Source organism: Amphiprion ocellaris, chromosome 12 (genome assembly GCF_022539595.1).
Source record: "Amphiprion ocellaris isolate individual 3 ecotype Okinawa chromosome 12, ASM2253959v1, whole genome shotgun sequence".
In the NCBI taxonomy this organism is placed as follows: Eukaryota; Metazoa; Chordata; class Actinopteri; family Pomacentridae; genus Amphiprion; species Amphiprion ocellaris.
In genome coordinates, this window is record NC_072777.1 from 25,208,126 (window position 1) to 25,225,982 (window position 17,857).

Here is a 17,857-nt window from a genome sequence, read left to right on the forward strand (position 1 = left end):
TTTAGGAAGATCTATGGCAGTCAATTGTTGATGCAGCACCAAATAACATTTTGGTGTTACAAAACTAAATTGTTTCTACCCACAACAAAAATTTAGTTGGAATGGAGTGAATATTAGAGGAGATATTCATTTTAAAATTAATAAAATTAGAGAATTTTCAGTTTGTAGATTTTTTATTTCAATTTCTTTAAAAAAAAAAAAAAACTAAAATGGGCATAATGATTATAAGTTCCAACTTTTTCTTGAGGTTTCTGTGATATTTAGTAAAAAATAAATAAATAAATAAATCTGCAAAATCCTGTGAAAAACAGGCAATTAAAGACGCTTTAAAAAAATTGCTGAAGATGTAAAAATGTATTATTAAATTTATTATTTTCAAAAATTAATAACTCAAAGTATTTTGAGTAGAGCTGCGGGATTTTGCAAGATTCCATGGCTTAGGTAGTTTCTGCATGATTTATTTCAAGAAAATCGATGATCCTAGGTCCCAGGTGAGTAGGCATGGAATGACCCATAGACCAGATTTAGTTTTGAAACCGGGGGACACGTCAGTTCAATATATCAGTACATTTAAGTAGGAGTTTAAATTAATGATGAGATCATATTTTTGCATATATTGTAAAAAAAAAATGCAGGCACTAAAAGTAAAGTGGAGATTTTTTTTAAATAACACCTTCAATACCTTTTATTTATCAATTAACTTTGTTAAAAGTGCAGTTAAGAAAAGTGATCCAAGTCAAATTAACATTTAGTATGACCACCTTTTTCGTTAATTTTAATTTCTATTTTGGGGCTCTGAGTGTTATGGGTTAAGGTTATGAGTATGCCTATTAGTTGCAGGAATTAATGCAGTTTGGTTCATAAATTGTGTTTTCAGTCGTGGGTTCAGTGAAGCGTTGCTGGCGATTATTTCGCTCAACACATCGGCAAAAACAAAACTCCTGAAAGTGAGCAACGATACAGTGAAATAAACTGCAGCTAACACTCGACTGCTCTTAACAGTGCAGCTCTTCTCCCAGCAGGAGGGCTTTTCCCATCATACCGATGAAGTGAGAGATCACTGACATGACTGCGATGTGTGCGTGAAACAAACAGTCAGAATGAAACCCTCCACCCCCTTCAATCCCCAGATTTCACTCAAAACTCAGCCATCTGTCTTTTCTGCACCAGTCAGTGACCGAGAGCCAAAACCAGATTAAAACAATACTTTGACCCATTCACTAATCCCAAGATCTGTTTCAGTGCTCGCTAGCTATCTGCAGCAGTGAGGCCGAGAGAATCTGTGCTGACTGCAGAATTTATAGTGGGTAAAACCTGCCATAAATACCCCCAGAGAACGCAGGACAAATATTTACGGCTTTATCATCGGTTAGCATTTGTGCATTTTGTGCAGGGACATGGGAGGCCAACAGAGTGCTGGCTAATCCTGAGGTCAACTCTGGAAATAAATCTTCTGTCATTCAGCCAGTAGGTCTGTCTGACAGCTGAGCCAGATGTGATAACCATCCACATAAATATATAGTACAGAGGTCACCCTAAACATGAGACTAAAAATAACACGTAATGCCTTTTATCCTCTAGATTAACTAGCACAAGAATATCACAATATGTTTCCTCTCTTATCACTCTATTGCGTACTATCCAATAACACTCAGCACTCTTCACTGTCATGGTCAAGGTGATGATCTGTGTTTAAAGGACAGCTGTCTTTAGGTACACCTTGGTCACAATAAGGACATCTTATCAAAACCACAGCACAGTATCAGCAGAAAGACAGAGAAGCTGCAGTTTCAGAGGTCACCTCGTGTTAGCGGGATCCTTGCAGTGAGCAACACAGCATACTCCTCTAAGTCAAATTTCCTATGTTGTCCTTCTGCACAAATCTGTTTTATGTGGGCTAAATGTTAAGACTAACTGCACCTGCAGTGCTGCATGTCATGCAACAGTCTTTAACAACTCAGCACAAAGCTGAGCAAAGCTATGCTATAATAGGACTCTTCTCGCTATTATTCATAAAGATTCAGCCTAATTCCTACAGATTAGTTTCAATGCCTTCTCCAGCTGCAAGGCTGCATAATTAAGGTATGCCTCAACTTGGCACATAAACAAAACATTGTGAAAGAGTTGGAAAATTGTTAGCATACTGACAAACATGTAGTTCGCAGGCTTATAGGAGCTGAATCTAGATGTAAAGTTCCTACACTGTCTTGTGATCAAAGCAAATTTGATTACTGGAACGGGAACTGTGTAAAAGAAAAGAAAACTAGACCATCTGTGTAGAGGAAAGGTACAACTGTATTAGAAACTGGCAGTCTATGACCACAGAAAACACATAAAAAGGCTGTTAGTACCAAACATTTGACAGAGGAGAAACCTACATCAATCAGAAAGTTCAGTGATCTGTCCCTTTTACAGCTGCTGTTAGGCGCCACAAGCATGACAAAAATTTCAGAATATCCCCAAGTGTACAAGAGTCTACATGGTGCCCTCCGCAGAAAAAGATGTGTAGCCCAGAAATTCTGTGCATGGTGACTACACTACAAAGGCAAAGTGAGTTTGACACTATATTTTATCACATTGTCCACTTTATGCCTGGGTCATACCAAGTATTGATTCAATGCTGTAATTTAACTTGAACTTGGCCATACAAATATAGGAATATAGGGAATGCCTTTATATTCAATACACTCAGAAATGCTTGATATTTGCATGATGCCGTATCTAATTTCAGAATAAGCATCAAAGCACCACTACAAGCGATCTCACACATTGTCTCTCAGTGTACAAGAACCACTTGGTTAAATACGCATGTCTTGCAGTGCAGCGGGATTAAAGGATGCAGCTGCACAACAAAGAAGAAGACCCTCCCAACTGCCTTTGAGTTTGAAGACCCTTCCCAGTCTGGTAGCCATAATCACCTCCTGGGTCCGGCTTCATTGTCCAGGAGCACTGGCCAGAAAAGGCCCCTTGTGTTCCTCAGAGAGATGCCTCTACCCTTTTAGTGCTGCCTGACAATGAGTTCACCACCCATGGGCAAGCAAACACATTACCACCAGACCACCACAACTCCACATAGCTCACATTCCCACTTTCTAAAACCAGAATTCCAGTTAATTGCAGTTTGGCTTTTATATTGGCAGTTTTAGCAATTATTCTTATCAGTGTAACATTACCAAAATACTGATGATAGACCTGATTATAGCAGCAATACATTGTTAAAAAGAATCTGGACAGTTCAGTAAACAAAACTGATAGGTCAACATATATTTTGTCCGACATACCCTTGTATAAAAAAACTTTCTTTTGCAGAACATAATGCAGGAAAAGATGCTTGGGGTAATTTAGAAAATTAGCATTGTCTGCAGCACATATCATAGCCGAGCAGATTGTGGTGTGGAGTCAAGCAGTATCTTTTTTAGCAAGTTGCTAACTAATTTGTGAAAACTGTAAAGTTAATAAATAATTGACCCTATCATTTCCCCTTTTCAATATAACTGTAACATAGAAATAAACACTTTATGCCAATAAATTAATATCAGATTTTCTTATTTTTTCAAATGAGTATCAGCCCCAAACTTGTATCAATCAGACTTTATAGTTTGCATTTCTTCTAAACTTTCATCTTTCATACTTGCCCTGTTTGCACAGTTTTCCTGTGCAAAGAAATGTATTACTTTGTATGTATGCATTACTTGTACTGCTTACATTGTATGACATTAACATTAGTTCTTCCTCCAAAAAAAAGGTGGATTAAACAAGTGGTTTCTAACCTTTTTTGTCCACAACTGGCTACCTTTAATTGGTATCAAAAGCCATATGATCAGTTCTTCACTTCATCCGATGAGGTAAATGTATGCTACATTTTTTTTAACAAAAACATAAACCAAGTTAGAAGATAGAGTATCTGTATTCAAATTCTCAGCAATGAACACAAATGATGAGCAGAAGAATAAAACCCCAGCTAAAATAAACTGGAACTTTCATTCAGTGCATAACTACAATAACTTCTGAGAAAAGAGACGTGGTGATCCTCATGCTGCTTTTCTCTGTTTGTCTCCAGCATGTAGAAATAAGGCACACAACTGCTGCTCACACACACTTGCACAAATAAGCCCACATCTATGAGCTGCCAAATGCAACAGCCAGAAGGAGGAGATGTCGCGGCTCACGTTGCCACATCTCCAGCTGGGAGAGCTGAGTGTCAGCTGCAGGGCAGAGCATCCAACAAACACTTCCCCACCACGCCCTCAAACACACATTACCCCCCCTCCCCTATATCCCACCACTCTGCCCTAAACACTCACACTAAGTCCAGCCTCCATCCACGCTGTACTACCCCATTGTCTCTTTTCACACCCCCCTAAAAGAAGTGACCGTACACCAATATTCCCCCTCCTCTGCTTCTTTAATCCTCTGCACTGGGACAACTTAATGACAGCAGATGTAATATGTGAGTAAAGAGCGACGGGCTGTAGAGTTCATTGTTTCAAGCTCCCAATAAAGGGTTAAGTGGGATTTAGAGCCCCTGCGAGGCAAAAAACACTAAAAGAAAGCTCCTTTTCTTATGCCACAGAGCTATTCACTTGCACCTCCAGTGTCTCAGTAGGCAGCAGTGCCATGACAAACAGCCTGCTAATCCCAGGATTTGTCCTGCTATACCACCACCTGAGGCTGGGTTTAAAAATCTAATGTGCAAATCTGATTCCAAACTGATATTATTGCCATAAAAACGTCACACCATTAATATCATACATTTAAAACACTGTGGACACACTGCAAAAACTGATATGAGAGGCTTAGGAACACAGATTTTTACTCCCAAAGCATCATCATCTTTGGCAGACCTCAGCATCTGTACTTGCACTCGACAACAAACAATCACAATAGGAGACATCTCACCATCTGACAGACAAATCTAATAATTGCCTCTCACACAGTGTCTAGTTTCCGGAGTGTATATAATAGATCCCCCCTGCCCTGTAGCCCATTAGAGCTCATTACATGCCCATTACACACCTGGTGACCTGTGACCTCGTCAGCACTGTGCTGTGCTAATCAGCTCTCTGGGGACTCGGGCAGATGGACGGACGGACGGATGATGCTGCTCTTCTTACCTTAACTGCATTTATCACCTTCACACAGAGCAGAAAGTGCCAGGCAGCAGTACATGTCACCTTAATCGGGTAGAAAACCCTTTTAAATGTTCAGAAACAGCAGAATTTTTTTAATATTATCCAGAGTTTTTCAAAGGTTTTATGAGAATAAAAGATTGGGAAAATGCCCAGCAAAGTGGAATGACTGGGAATCAGGAAAAACGGATGAATCATTGTAACTAAATCTCACATGTATTCAAAAGCTTTTTGGCAGTGGGGGCATAATGCCATGACGTCACAGCCCTGTTTTTGTTGCAGTAGTACATCCTGTTTTGTTCAGTTCAGTACAAAAGTATTTGTAATTTTGCACTGTTAAACAGTTAGAAACTCAGTAACCACCTGTTTTCAGTGACTGCATCAAAAGATGACCTGAAGGATGTACTATGAAGACAGTTTGACATTGCAAGGCTTTCTCTATGTACTCCAACTTGACAAAATCTAAAACCCCAGCCAGAGATAACGGGTTTCACGATGGTGGTTATCAGCTTTCCTTGTTAACCAGGTTTTCTTCACCAAGTCCAAGATGTGCTACCATGAAAGGGGCCATTTAATGCATCTCTGCACTTTTGCACTGACATTCTTGCACTGCACATCTCTGCACTTTTAAACTTTATTTTTATTTTTTCTGTTAAAATTTTTTTCACCCTTGTATATATTGTAAATAAAGCTGCTGTAACAATGTAAATTTCCCCTGGAGTGGGGAGAAATAAAGAACTTTATCTTATCTTATCTTATCTTATCACTTGACACACAAAACAGACCAATTGCATTCAGGCTATATCAGTCAAGAGGAACAGGTTGCTATCGTGGAGAGCTATGAAGAATATTAAAACTGTATTACAGTAAAAAGAGCTGTTAGAAGTGATGCAAGGGAAGAACACTGGTTGGAAATGACTAATTGTGTAACATAATATATTTATTTAACAACTCAGTGCCCTCTCAATGCAGCCACTTCTTTCTAATGTGACAGCTGCACATTGGCGCTCTTAAGTTTAAACCCCATACATTTGAATATGACACACAACAAGTGCACTTATATTTGACACTGTCCCATTATGAGGAAGACACAGAAATCACTTTAATTTTTGCCCAAAACTAAGTGAAATTAATGTCACTGATTGAATATTCTCTGTGATAAACACTGATAGACTAGGCAGTTTTCTTATCTATGTACTATTACCTGCAATATCAGCAGTGTAAAATGCATTTGGCAACAAATCAGGGCCAAGTATATTTATGCATTGTTTTGCAACACACACAGAATGCACATCTGTTCACAAAGTTGGCATTACTGCAAGTTTGGAGGCATAAAAATGGCTTCTTACAGCCAATAAAGATCCCTAATTCTGAACATAACCTCCTCCAGAGCAGGTTAGACATGCAGCATAAGTTGCCACAGTGATCTAGATGATTAAAAGACACATTTTTGTGACAGTAAAAACTGTGACTTTTGGCTTAATTTAGCTCACTAAACTAATAATCTTGCTTCATAGTACACCTACCAAGCTTGGAGTAGAAAACATTGTGTATGAGCTTTTTTTTTTTTTTTTTTTTTTAACAATAAAAACAAAAGTATTGCATAAAGACTTGTGATCAAACTAAAGCCTGTAAAACTAAGAGTATCAGATCAGAGACTACCACTTGTGAAATCTTTGTTTAGGTGCCTTTTCAGTCTATATAACAGCCAGCAGAGAGCAGAAAGGGTCACAGGGTCAATATCTATGGAAGAAAGTCACTGTAAAAACAAAAAAAGCCCTTAATTTACATAGTATCCCTGGTTCTCAACTTCACCCTGAAGACACTGAAGCCTGATAAACAAATCTCATTCAAATTAATCAAAGCTGCTGCTTCAAAACATCCACCCTTCTGGGTGTAAGTTCCCGTATTCCTCTTCAGTAATATCATTATAACACATTACTGACCAGCATTTCCTAATAAGCTCATGTGTCGTGTTAACTACACTTGATTTCAACCCTAACAGGCTTAATATTTAGGTTAAGCCTTAGGCTAAGTTCCACACTGAAGAGAGGATAAGCCTACTTTATTTCACATTTTCTTGGTGCTGCATTCAGGGGGCTGTGGACTAATTAGCATGAGATATGGAGCTGGGGCTATTTTGCACCCAGTGTCCTGATTCATTTTTAATTAATTTAATTTATTCTTGTTTTCAGACATCATTTACACGAAACTCATCTGAGGAAAAAAAATAAAAATACTTCAGTTTAAATAAATTTTGTTGGAATATTTTGCTGGAAGGTCCCAAACGGGGAATTGTGTGGATATAATGAGAACACAGAGAGAGTGTGTTGGAGAGGTCAGTCCACAGTGAGCAGCTTTATTCGGTCTGAGGGAGGCTTTTTAACGTTGCAAAGGGAATAAATAAAGAAGAAAGTAAACAAACTGGGATTTAATGTGAATTTTAAGCATTTGGCAGAACAAAGAGACACACCTTAATGGCTACAAGTAAAGTAAACTGACTAAACTAGCCTCTTTGTTGCCTTTTTGTTGCTAAATTGGAATATTTTAGCTAAGTTCAGCTGAATTTGGAGCAGAAACAGTGGAGACACAAGTGTGAAAATGTCGCACTGAACTTACCACAAAACTGTTAGCCACATAAAAGTTAACGACTGGAAAGCATCATTTAAACATCACAATGATTCATTTTTGAAGTCGCAGAGTCGTAATTCAAGTCCCAAACGCAGACTGAGCCAACTCCGAAGTACGCAGCACACAAACCAGCAACACAAAGCGTGGATATTTAACAAGGAAAAATGCGCAAAAAAAAGGAGTAAAACATTAACGAGACTCACCTCGAAGAGAAACAAAGTGTCGCCTTGCACGGAGCTCCGATGTTTTTAAGTCCCACGGTCCCGCGTACAGCACGCTGTTTGCGGGGAAACTAAAGTGGAAACACACGGTCGCTGCTGGCGTGTCTCCGCCGCTGCCGCCGCCTCCCTCTCTGTCCCATTTACATGTCAACAGAGCCGCTGACACACTTAACACCCACAACCACAATATCCGCTAATTTAATCAGTTCTGGTGAAAAATTATTACCCACAGTAGTGCCGAGAATATCCTCAGTTCGCCTCTAAAATAAACATCTTGTTAGCTATTACCATCCTTGAGACAGGTGAAACTGGCTTTCATTTTATAGCCTAATTACACCATAATGGAATGCTTAGCCATAAATAACCTATTATTAAACCACTTAAAAATACTGCACTGGAAATAAAAGAAAGAATAACTCGGCATTTATTTATTTATTTAATATGCTAAACAAATTATACTCAAGCTTCATCAAAATTATGGGTTGATCTTAAAGCTCCCGTGTTGTTCCCCTGTTTAGAAAATTAATTAAAGTTTCTCAAGAGTGTTTTTTCTTTCAGTTGTTAACTCAAAATCTTGGAAATGTGGTTCAAAATACCATAAATCCTGCTTTTAGCTTTTGGCTGTTGTAGTGCATGTAGCTTTAAATGCAGCTGACCACGCCCCCTTCAGGAAGAAAACTGCATCTGTGGTTCCAGATTCTACACATTTGATCTTTACTTCAAGTCTATACTACAGCTGCTCTTCCAAAGAATGCACTGTTTCATGCAGTAATAATAGCAATCTTTATTTGCAGAAAATTCAGGTTACAAAGGGCTTCACATATCAGCAAAATGAGACACGTCATAAAGTGGTTTTGAAGACAGATTAAAGCAGCACAGTGCTAAAGAGGTAGGAACATCGGCTAACGAAATAAAAGATGGTTAAAGGGGATTAAAGGCTCAAATAAAACCAGGAAACTGTTAGGTCTGCTGCTGCTGGCTCTGGATAGGGCCCCTCCTTCCTCTTGTTTTCTTCTTTTTCAGGTATGCTGAGCACTGTGGCAACGGCAGGTGAAGGCAATCCTGGAACAATCAGCAGAAGCAGGAGCAGGTGTGCCAGAGCCAATCAGCTGACTTCTCCTACACAATATAACCTGATTCCACTCTTTAGTCGACGCCGGATCGTGAATGCCCAACAGTAAGTTTCTGATCAATTCACTCTAGCCATTGTTCCTGTGAACCTTTAGTAAAACTGTTTCTGCTCTTTCATAGTTCGAACCAACCACCTGCTCCTGCTGCCAACCCATTCCTACCCACCAGGATTCGTCTACACCCCCGTCCTCTGTCTCCATCTCTGGAAATCTACTGGAACATCTCCACCACCTCCCAACCTCCGTCTGAGCCTCCACTGCCGTCACAGCCGCGACCGTCTGACACAGCCCAACAGAACCCCCCCTGCCTCGTCTGGTTCTCTGCCTCCCAGCTTCCTAGTTGTCCGCCGTCAGTTCTGTCTCAGTTACGAGCAGTCTTAGTTTATTTTTTTCGTAGGTTTGTATAAAGTCTCTGGTTCATCCTAAGTTGTGGAGTAATGTAATCTCCGGATTTCTAGTTGATCTAGTTTTGGTTTATTACGGATAGTTCTCTAGTTCTTGTATTTTTCTTAGAGCAAATCCTGTTTCATAGTAGTACTGTTTTTGCTGACTTCTAGTTTCATGTTCTGAGATCCGTGTGAGCATAATCGTTATTTAGTTTAGGAAATTCTTGTAGGCCTTCAGTCTTAGTTGTTTTCACTCACCTGCCCAGGTATTACCTGCCGTGGGTCAGTTCTCTTGTTGATAAATAATCTTTGTTTAGTCTTCCAGCCACTAGAAGCTCTGTAGTTCTCAGTAGTTGTTACTGTTTCCGTTTCCCCTTTCTGGGAACACACTTCCGTTGGGAGTTGGAATCTTTGTGTATTTTCTTGTTGTAAATAAACCATTGAATCTGCAACTGCTCAACTCCTTCTCTTTCCTGCGCCTGAGCCTCAGAGAAAACCTAACAGAAACACTCTCTAATGCTTGTTCATTCTGGACACTGCAACATATGTGACGTACCTATGTAGAGGATTGCGGGTCAGAATGACCAGAAAAGCATGCTGGCTTGCAAGCTTCAAAGCCCAACCAGATGTAGTGGGACCACTGTTCCCCCTAAGCTGCGCAGTTGCGCACTGCTGACACGGTCTCCGCGCACAGGAAAATCTGCGCTGCGCACAAAAAAAAAAATCCAACCTAAATTATAAATAAAATAAACACGTAGCAATTCATTCTGTGCTATTTTTCAATGTGAGTCAGTGAGTGACCAGTGACTGGCTGCTGCAGCCAATGATGCGATTCACATACGTATTTACCATAGACTGTATATAATGGTATTTACGCAGCTAATCAAAGTCAGGCGTCCTTATGTGCAGCCACTGTTGTTCTCATAGATATGAATGAGTAGATAGGACACGCCCCTTTGAGCTGCGTGCTACAGCGAGGCTAAGCTAGTGGGGGAAAAGTTTCAGTGCATTCCGTTGATGTAGACGGTGTGAAAACGGAAACAAGAAGTATGCCGGCTCACTGTGCTGCATACAGTTACACACTACGTCGTACGATTGAGACAAGGAAACTTGGAATGACTTTTCATAGGTAAGAATAGTTTTTGGCTCTTTTTTCATTATGAAATCTTGTTGAGAGCTTCCAGTCTATGAGAGCTAACTAGTTAGCCACTAGCAAAACGCTAAGGCGAGCTAGCAGCTTGACAAACAAATACCAGACGATTAATAGTAGCTGTAGTATAGTTGTACAAGCAGTAGTAGTAATACTAAAAGTACAAGCAGCAGTAGTAGTGGCGCAACGGTTAAGTCTCTGGACTACTGATCAGAAGGTCAGAGGTTCAAGCCCCGATGCGGCCACTGTAGGGCCCTTGAGCAAGGCCCTTAACCCTTCCTGCTCCATGGGCGCTGTACCGCGGCTGACCCGTCGCTCTGACTCCCCCAACTGGGGAAAGATGCGAAAATCAGAATTTCCCCTCGTGGGATTAATAAGGGATAATAAAATAAAAAGAAAATAAAACAGCTGTTAGAGTCCTAGAAGTAGTATCAGCATTTTTAATAGTATTACAAGTTGTAGTAGCAGTGCCAGTATCAGCAGCAGTAGTGTCCTACCACTACTACTAGTAGTAGTCACATTGCTATTACTACCACCAATACAACTAATAGTAGTTCTAAAGCCTAACTCATGTATATCCAGATTACCATCTATGTTCTTCCTCCAAACCCATTTTATGATTGGGATTACAGGCAGTTCTTTAGGCCTGCTCTCAAATAATTGAAATGTTACTAAACAAGGTTATACTTATCAAATTAAATAGCTCTGGTCTCCAGTATATTGGCGAATTCGGTTCTTTGTACTTAATTTATTAGCATGATTTCTTTTTAATATGTTGTGTACAGACTTAATTACTTCTCTGTCTACTTTTCTTACTCCATGTAGGTTTCCCAGAGACTATGGGTTGAGGAGGAATTGGAAGTTTGTCGGCTTAGACCTGGTGTCATTCCATCAGTGTTAAACTTCCCGGCTGATCTTGGAAGAGTACGTGCCAGAAAAACCACGACCAAGCAGCCTTGAGATCTTAGGCAGCATCTCCCTGAGGTGGGTGTCGACGGTGTTCACGGTCAGGTCTGTGGTAATCCCATCAAAAAACAAAACAGAAAAAAATCTAGATTATAAATCAACATGTAACCAAAGCACTCTGTGTATAACGCCATAGTATAGGATGTAGTTCAGAAAATGTCAAAGTATAGTATGCTTTACTCAAGAATAACATAGTATGGCCTGTCGTTCATAGTACAGCATGTTGGCAAGAAAAAAAAAAACATAGATTATTATGTGGTGCAAAAAGCACAAAATGATAGGATGTTGCCTAAAATTGTCATGTATGATATGTGGTTCAAAAAATGTCATAGTGCAGTATATTGTCAAAATAGTATGTTATTCAAGAAAACATCAGAGTATAATATGTCATCTAAAAAATGCCATAGAATAATAATTTCATTGCACAAGTAAAAGTATAGTAACTTTTAAAACTGTTCGAATTCTTATATGTTGCTAAAAAACCCCCAAAAAACTAAAACAAAAAAAGGTCAGTAATATGTCAATTAAAAAAGCCTATAGTATAGTGTGTCGCCCAACAAACATCATAGTATAGCATGTCGCTCTAAAAACGTCACAGTATAGCCTTTAGTCCACAGCTGTCAGTAGGTGAGGAGCAACACAAAAACAGTCCAAACGCTGGTTTCCAGAGGGTTAGACGAGTATTTATTTGAAAGAGTAAGTTTACAACAACACAACATGTGAGGGGGTTAAAAACAAATGGGTGTTAGTAAAATAAAAATAAATCAACAGAACTAAAAGTGAACTTCATGTTGACATTGATGGGCATTCTAACCAGGAACAAAGTAAAAGATAATCAATACGAAAAAAACCTCTTCCTGTTCACCTCTTAAAACCCAAAAACACACCCAGTAGCACCCTAAACTAAAACTACCAATGGGTTCCCTGTTTTCCTTTGTGAACAATTCAAAGGTCCCTCTCTATCTCCCCACACATCCACCAACCACTGGAACACATCTCCAAAGTTCTGCTGGGCCAGCTCAGCTTCCCCTCAGAAGAATTGCCGCCACTTGCTAGATCAGGGGTCCCCAAACATTTTCCTGTGAGGGCCACATAACTTTTCCCTTCTCTGATGGGGGGCCGGGGTCAGTTTGTAACAGAAAAAGTGTGACGATCACAGGGGTGCCTAAACGTAAACATTTATTGTTTTCCAGAAAGCCACACATAACCAAATATTAATAACCCTTTCCGGGATCTTTACAGAAAAAAGTCAGGAAATAAATAATAACACTATTAATGAAGTACATAACACTATTTATGAAATAAATAATAACCAAATAACCCTCTCTGGGATCTTCACAGAAAAAAGTCAGAAAATAAATAACACTATTTGTGAAATAAAATTACACTATTTAGGAAATCAATAAAAATCAAATAACTCTCTCTGGGTTCTTCACAGAAAAAAAAGTCAGGAAATAAATAACACTATTTGTGAAATAAATAATAATCAAATAACCCTCTCTGGGTTCTTCACAGAAAAAAAGTCCATGGAACATTAACTTTCTGTTGTGCCGTGCACAATCTTAACAGGTAAAAGTTCAGCTTAGTTGTCAGAGCAGAATCTTTTACTTAAATGACTCATATGAGCAGTCTCCACGAATAAAAATGAGTAGCTGCGCTGTGTCCTGCACGTCCGTGCTCTCATCCAGTGCTAATGAAAAAAAGTCAAATTCTTTCATCTTCTGCTGCAGCTGGGCATATACATTACCCCCGATTTCTTCAATGCGTCTGGTGATTGTACTCACCGACAGACTCGCGGCATTAAAGACATCTTTCTTCTCGGGACACACCTCCTCTACGACAGCATTCAAACTTTTCTTGACAAATTCTCCATCAGTGAAAGGTTTACCGCTGCTTGCTATCAGTTGAACAACCCGACAGCTGGCCCGAACGGATGACTGGTGCAGCTGAGCTTGGTGTACAAATGTATTCTGCTGAGCTAACAGTCCACTTTTTAGCTTTGAGAGTTTGTCTGCTCGCATTTGGCCTTGCAAGCGATCATACTTGTCTTTGAGACGGGATTCATAGTGTCGGCGCAGATTGTATTCTTTGAATACCGCCACCGCCTCATGACAGATGAGACAAACAGCCTTTTCTTTGCATTGAACATAAACATTATCGTTTGTCCACTGCAGGTTAAATACCCTGCATTCCGAATCAGTTTTTCTCTTACCTAACCTTTTCGCCATTATTCTGTTTTATTTGACAGGGGCAAGTCTAGACTGCAGAAGGGTGGAACAGAATGTCACGTTCTATGTGTGTATTAGTCTCGATCGCGTGGCCAGACTGAAAAAAAATCATAATGCGTCTCTGGTATTGTTCAGGGGGCCGGGCCAAATGTGGAGGCGGGCCGTATCCGGCCCGCGGGGCATAGTTTGGGGACCACTGTGCTAGGTGAAGGAGCCTTTTGAGAGGCATCTGGCATCGTGATTGGGCTGTACTTTGGTCTGTTCCAATCCAGCTTCAGCTCCAGAGACGGCAGGCGGGACGAGTCAACGGAGGCTGGGTGGACGAAGGCATGCAGCTGAGTACAATCTAGAAAACAACAGAGGAGGAGTGCAGCAGCCCAGAGCCAGAACAAGCAGAGTAGCATCGTATGTCTCTTAGAAAACATCATAGTATAGCCTTTGGTATGAAAATAGGCATCATATACGTCGTATATTGTACAAATAACAAGTCAAAGCAAAGAGACATACATTGTAGAATTGTAGTAATTGTGGGCTGACTGATTTACTGATTATCAGTATTTTACTTTTTACTGATTTACAGTAATAAATAAATTTAAAAATGGCGCTACTTTGGCTCTGAACCTTTATCTGCCTGTGGTCGTTCTGTCTTCTGGAGTGATTTGATTGGTTATACGTCACGAATAAAACTCCTTTAACTTAACATCTGTAAACAAAACAAAAACGTATCAACAAAGTTTTCTGTTAGTGTTTGTGTTCTTCTAAGTTTAACTCCAAGATTTTAAATACTTTCATTTACTGCAAATGAATATCTACTCCAAATGTCTCACTAATAATCATTATCAGCCTTAAAAACCCACAAAACACCCCTCTATACTGGACCACACTTAGTACAGTCCGGTTCCCCCTTCTATAAATCTGTTTGGAATCTTCCACTTCCTGTTTGTCAAAGTGGCCTTCTACCTGGACAGGTTTTGTTGGAGCTCATGCAACAAACATTTTAGGTAACTGCACTTTAATATGGATGGATGACACTGAATTAGAGTCTGTTTTAATGAGACTGAGTTAAGATGTGTAGCTCTGTCATTAAATAGGAAATTATTTCTCAGAATTCACAGAGAAAAGTCTGAAATGTTTGCTAGGTTAGCGTCCCACATGTTCTTTGGCTCAGCTAAAGCTAACTCTCTCCAACTTCTGGATCTCTTGAGTTGCTTGTTGTTAAAATATCTTGCTAGAGGTGCTGAAGCTCAGAAAGTCTGAGATGTTTGTTCAAAATAAGCTCATTCTCAAATTTTATCTGAACTGTCCTCTTTTGTTTGAACTTTCCCTAAACTCAGGAGTTAATGACAGAGCAGCACATCCAGACTCAGTCTCATTTATATAGCGATTAAACTTCAGTGTCATTCATTGATGTTAAAGTGCAGTTTTTCAAATGTTTGTTGCACATGCTCCCGACCAAACCAGTCCAGGTGGAAGACGATGTGAAGAGAAAGCTCCAGAGGATGAATATCACACATTTACATTGGAAATAAATGTCCTTTAATTAGACATTGTCATGCAAAAGTTGGATTTCCCTTTAATGATGTTCAAATCTTTGTTGAGTGTTTTGTTGATGTTGGTTTCTAAATGTTTTCTGACACTCGGCCCCAAAGATTAAAACCTTCTACGGCTCACAAGCTGCAACAATTCACACATTATCAACTATCTTTCTGATTAAACTAAGATAAAAAGTGAAAAACTGCCTGATTCCTGCATCATGAATGTAAATCTTTTTGGTTTTTATGACAGTAAACTGAATATATTTGGGTTTGACATTTTATAAACCAAAACAAGAAATGAATTAGTGGAGAAAACAATCAACAGATTAATGGACAAAGAAAATGTGTTTTCCAACATATATGGCTGAATTACTCCAACATTACAAGATACATACAATTTTAATTCAATTTTATTTATATAATGCCAAATACAGGTCAAATTGTCTCAAGACACTTTATTTTTATATTTTTTGTCATATTTAAAATATGACAAAGTAAGAAATTTAAACCTCTTGACTAATCCAATTTATTACTTGGTTTTTAAGAGACGAGTTAGAGTTTTAAATACTGCAGTCCCACGACGACAAGAATAAAGTTTGTCAAGAAAAACTAAATCTGCTGGTGGATTCCATTAAAGTCCTAATAAATGATAATAAAGTGTGATAGTGAAGGTTTGTGGTGCTAAAAATGTCCAAGTAAAGATATCAAGTTGAACATCTGGATGGAGGTTGATAAAAGTTGACCTTTCATTTCTCTGGAGTCGACTCCATGGATTTTATGGATGGTGGTTAAAGACCTGCTCTTCTAGTCGTCTTCCTTCTAGTGGCTGTAAAAAGTCAGTCCATCCTGGCCGACTTCAACACCTCTTCATGACAAGTTGTTCTGCCTCGGACCTGGTGGAAACTCCAGAAACTCGGGAAAACCCGTGGAGACTCGAAGAACTCGTGGAGACTCGAGGAACTCGTCGGGCGGGGGAAGGTGTGGTGGGTGGTGGGGGGAGGTGGGGGACTAGAGGGGGGAGGCCGCCACCCACCTTCCCGCCTACTCTCCGCCCTGACTCCACCCAGACTCCGCCTTGGCTCTGCCCATGTGGTCACTTCAGGAACTACGATGCCAAAGGGACGACGAATTTATTTCTTTTCATCTGATCTGTAGCTCAGTGAGTTAAGGATTCGCCTATAGAGCTGCAGGTCGCTGGTTCAAGACCAGACACTTCTTAAATTTTTCTCAAAATCCTGACAAAGACAAAGAAAGAAAACTGCCACTGGCGGGTCTTGAACCTGCGACCTTCCAGTTGGTAGTCAGTCTTCTTTTCCCCTGAGCTATTCGCTCAGATACTAATTCTTCTTTTTTTTGCGCATTTATCATCTATTTTTTGTCGTTTTTCGAGTTTTTTTTTAACTCGAGTCTCGACTCGACCGTTTTTCTCAGGAGGTTGGACTTCAGCCTTTGTGCTGGAGGGTGGAACCCTCAGTTCCAAGACTTTCCAAGCCTCCACACCTCCCGAGTCCTCAGGACCTGAGATTTCACACAGTCTGAGGGCTGAAATTTTCTAAGTCCCACAGTAGTTCTCTGTTAGATTGAACTTTCAGACAGCCCAAGGACTGGTATCTTCTAAGTTCCTGAGTAGTTCTCTGTTAGTTTGAACCTTTAGACAGTCTGAGGACTGAAATCTTAAAAGTTTCTTAGTACTTCTCTGTTAGTTTGAACTTTATGGTTAACAGAAGCCTTAAAACTTGTGACCATGAGTCTTGATTTCACATTTAGACCATCCGAGTTCTTCTCAGACCTTCACCTGTGGCTTTTTTAGAAATCCTCAACAAACTTTGATTCTCTTCACTGAACAGTAAAGTTTGTGGAGATCAGAAGGTAACATTAGTTTGATCGGTGCCTTCAACTACTAGTAGACTTTATCTGGAAAGCAGTTTTCTTGAATGAGTTCTTATTAAATCTATCCACAATCAAACCAAGAACATAGAAAGAGGAAATGTTTGAAGAAACAACTTGATGTTTTTGCTCTTTTTGATCGTTTTATTGTCTCTTCTGTTTAATTTGATCTTCTAAAGTCTAACTGGTGTCTTTTCAAATGTTTTGTCTTTAGTTTGATTCTTCTTAAACGTTTAGTTTTGCTCTTTTCTCACCTTTTATTCTTTTCTAATGTCTGATTTGATTTTCAAATGTTTTGTCTTTTTAATGTTTAATTGTTTTTTCAAATGTTTTATCGGCTTGTTTGAGTTTTTTTTCCTTTCCCAATATTTAATGTTTTGATTAAATCTTTAAGGTTTTTCTTTTGAAATGTTTTACCAGCTTTTAATGTTTAATTTTCTTTTTAAATGCTTCATTGTATTTTCTGTTTAATTCCTTTTTGAAGTTTTATTGTCTTTAAGATGTAATTTTCTAATTAAACATTTAATTTTTTAATTAAACGTTTTGTCTTTTTAAAGGTTTAATAATCTAATTAAATGTTTGGCATTTTTAAAA

General features: G+C 39.2%; 1 protein-coding gene across 3 annotated transcripts in view; it reads right to left on the bottom strand.

Annotated features, from left to right (window-relative positions):
• Positions 1-8,123, bottom strand: part of ankrd6b (ankyrin repeat domain 6b) — a 54,940-nt gene extending 46,817 nt beyond the window's left edge. For 2 of the 3 annotated variants that reach the window (XM_023288750.3, XM_023288748.3), the window contains exon 1: positions 7,964-8,123. The gene's annotated coding sequence lies outside the window, so the exon portion shown is untranslated. The remainder of the gene's footprint in view (positions 1-7,963) is intronic. The other variant, XM_023288749.3, reaches the window with a different exon arrangement.
• Positions 8,124-17,857: the final 9,734 nt, after the last annotated feature.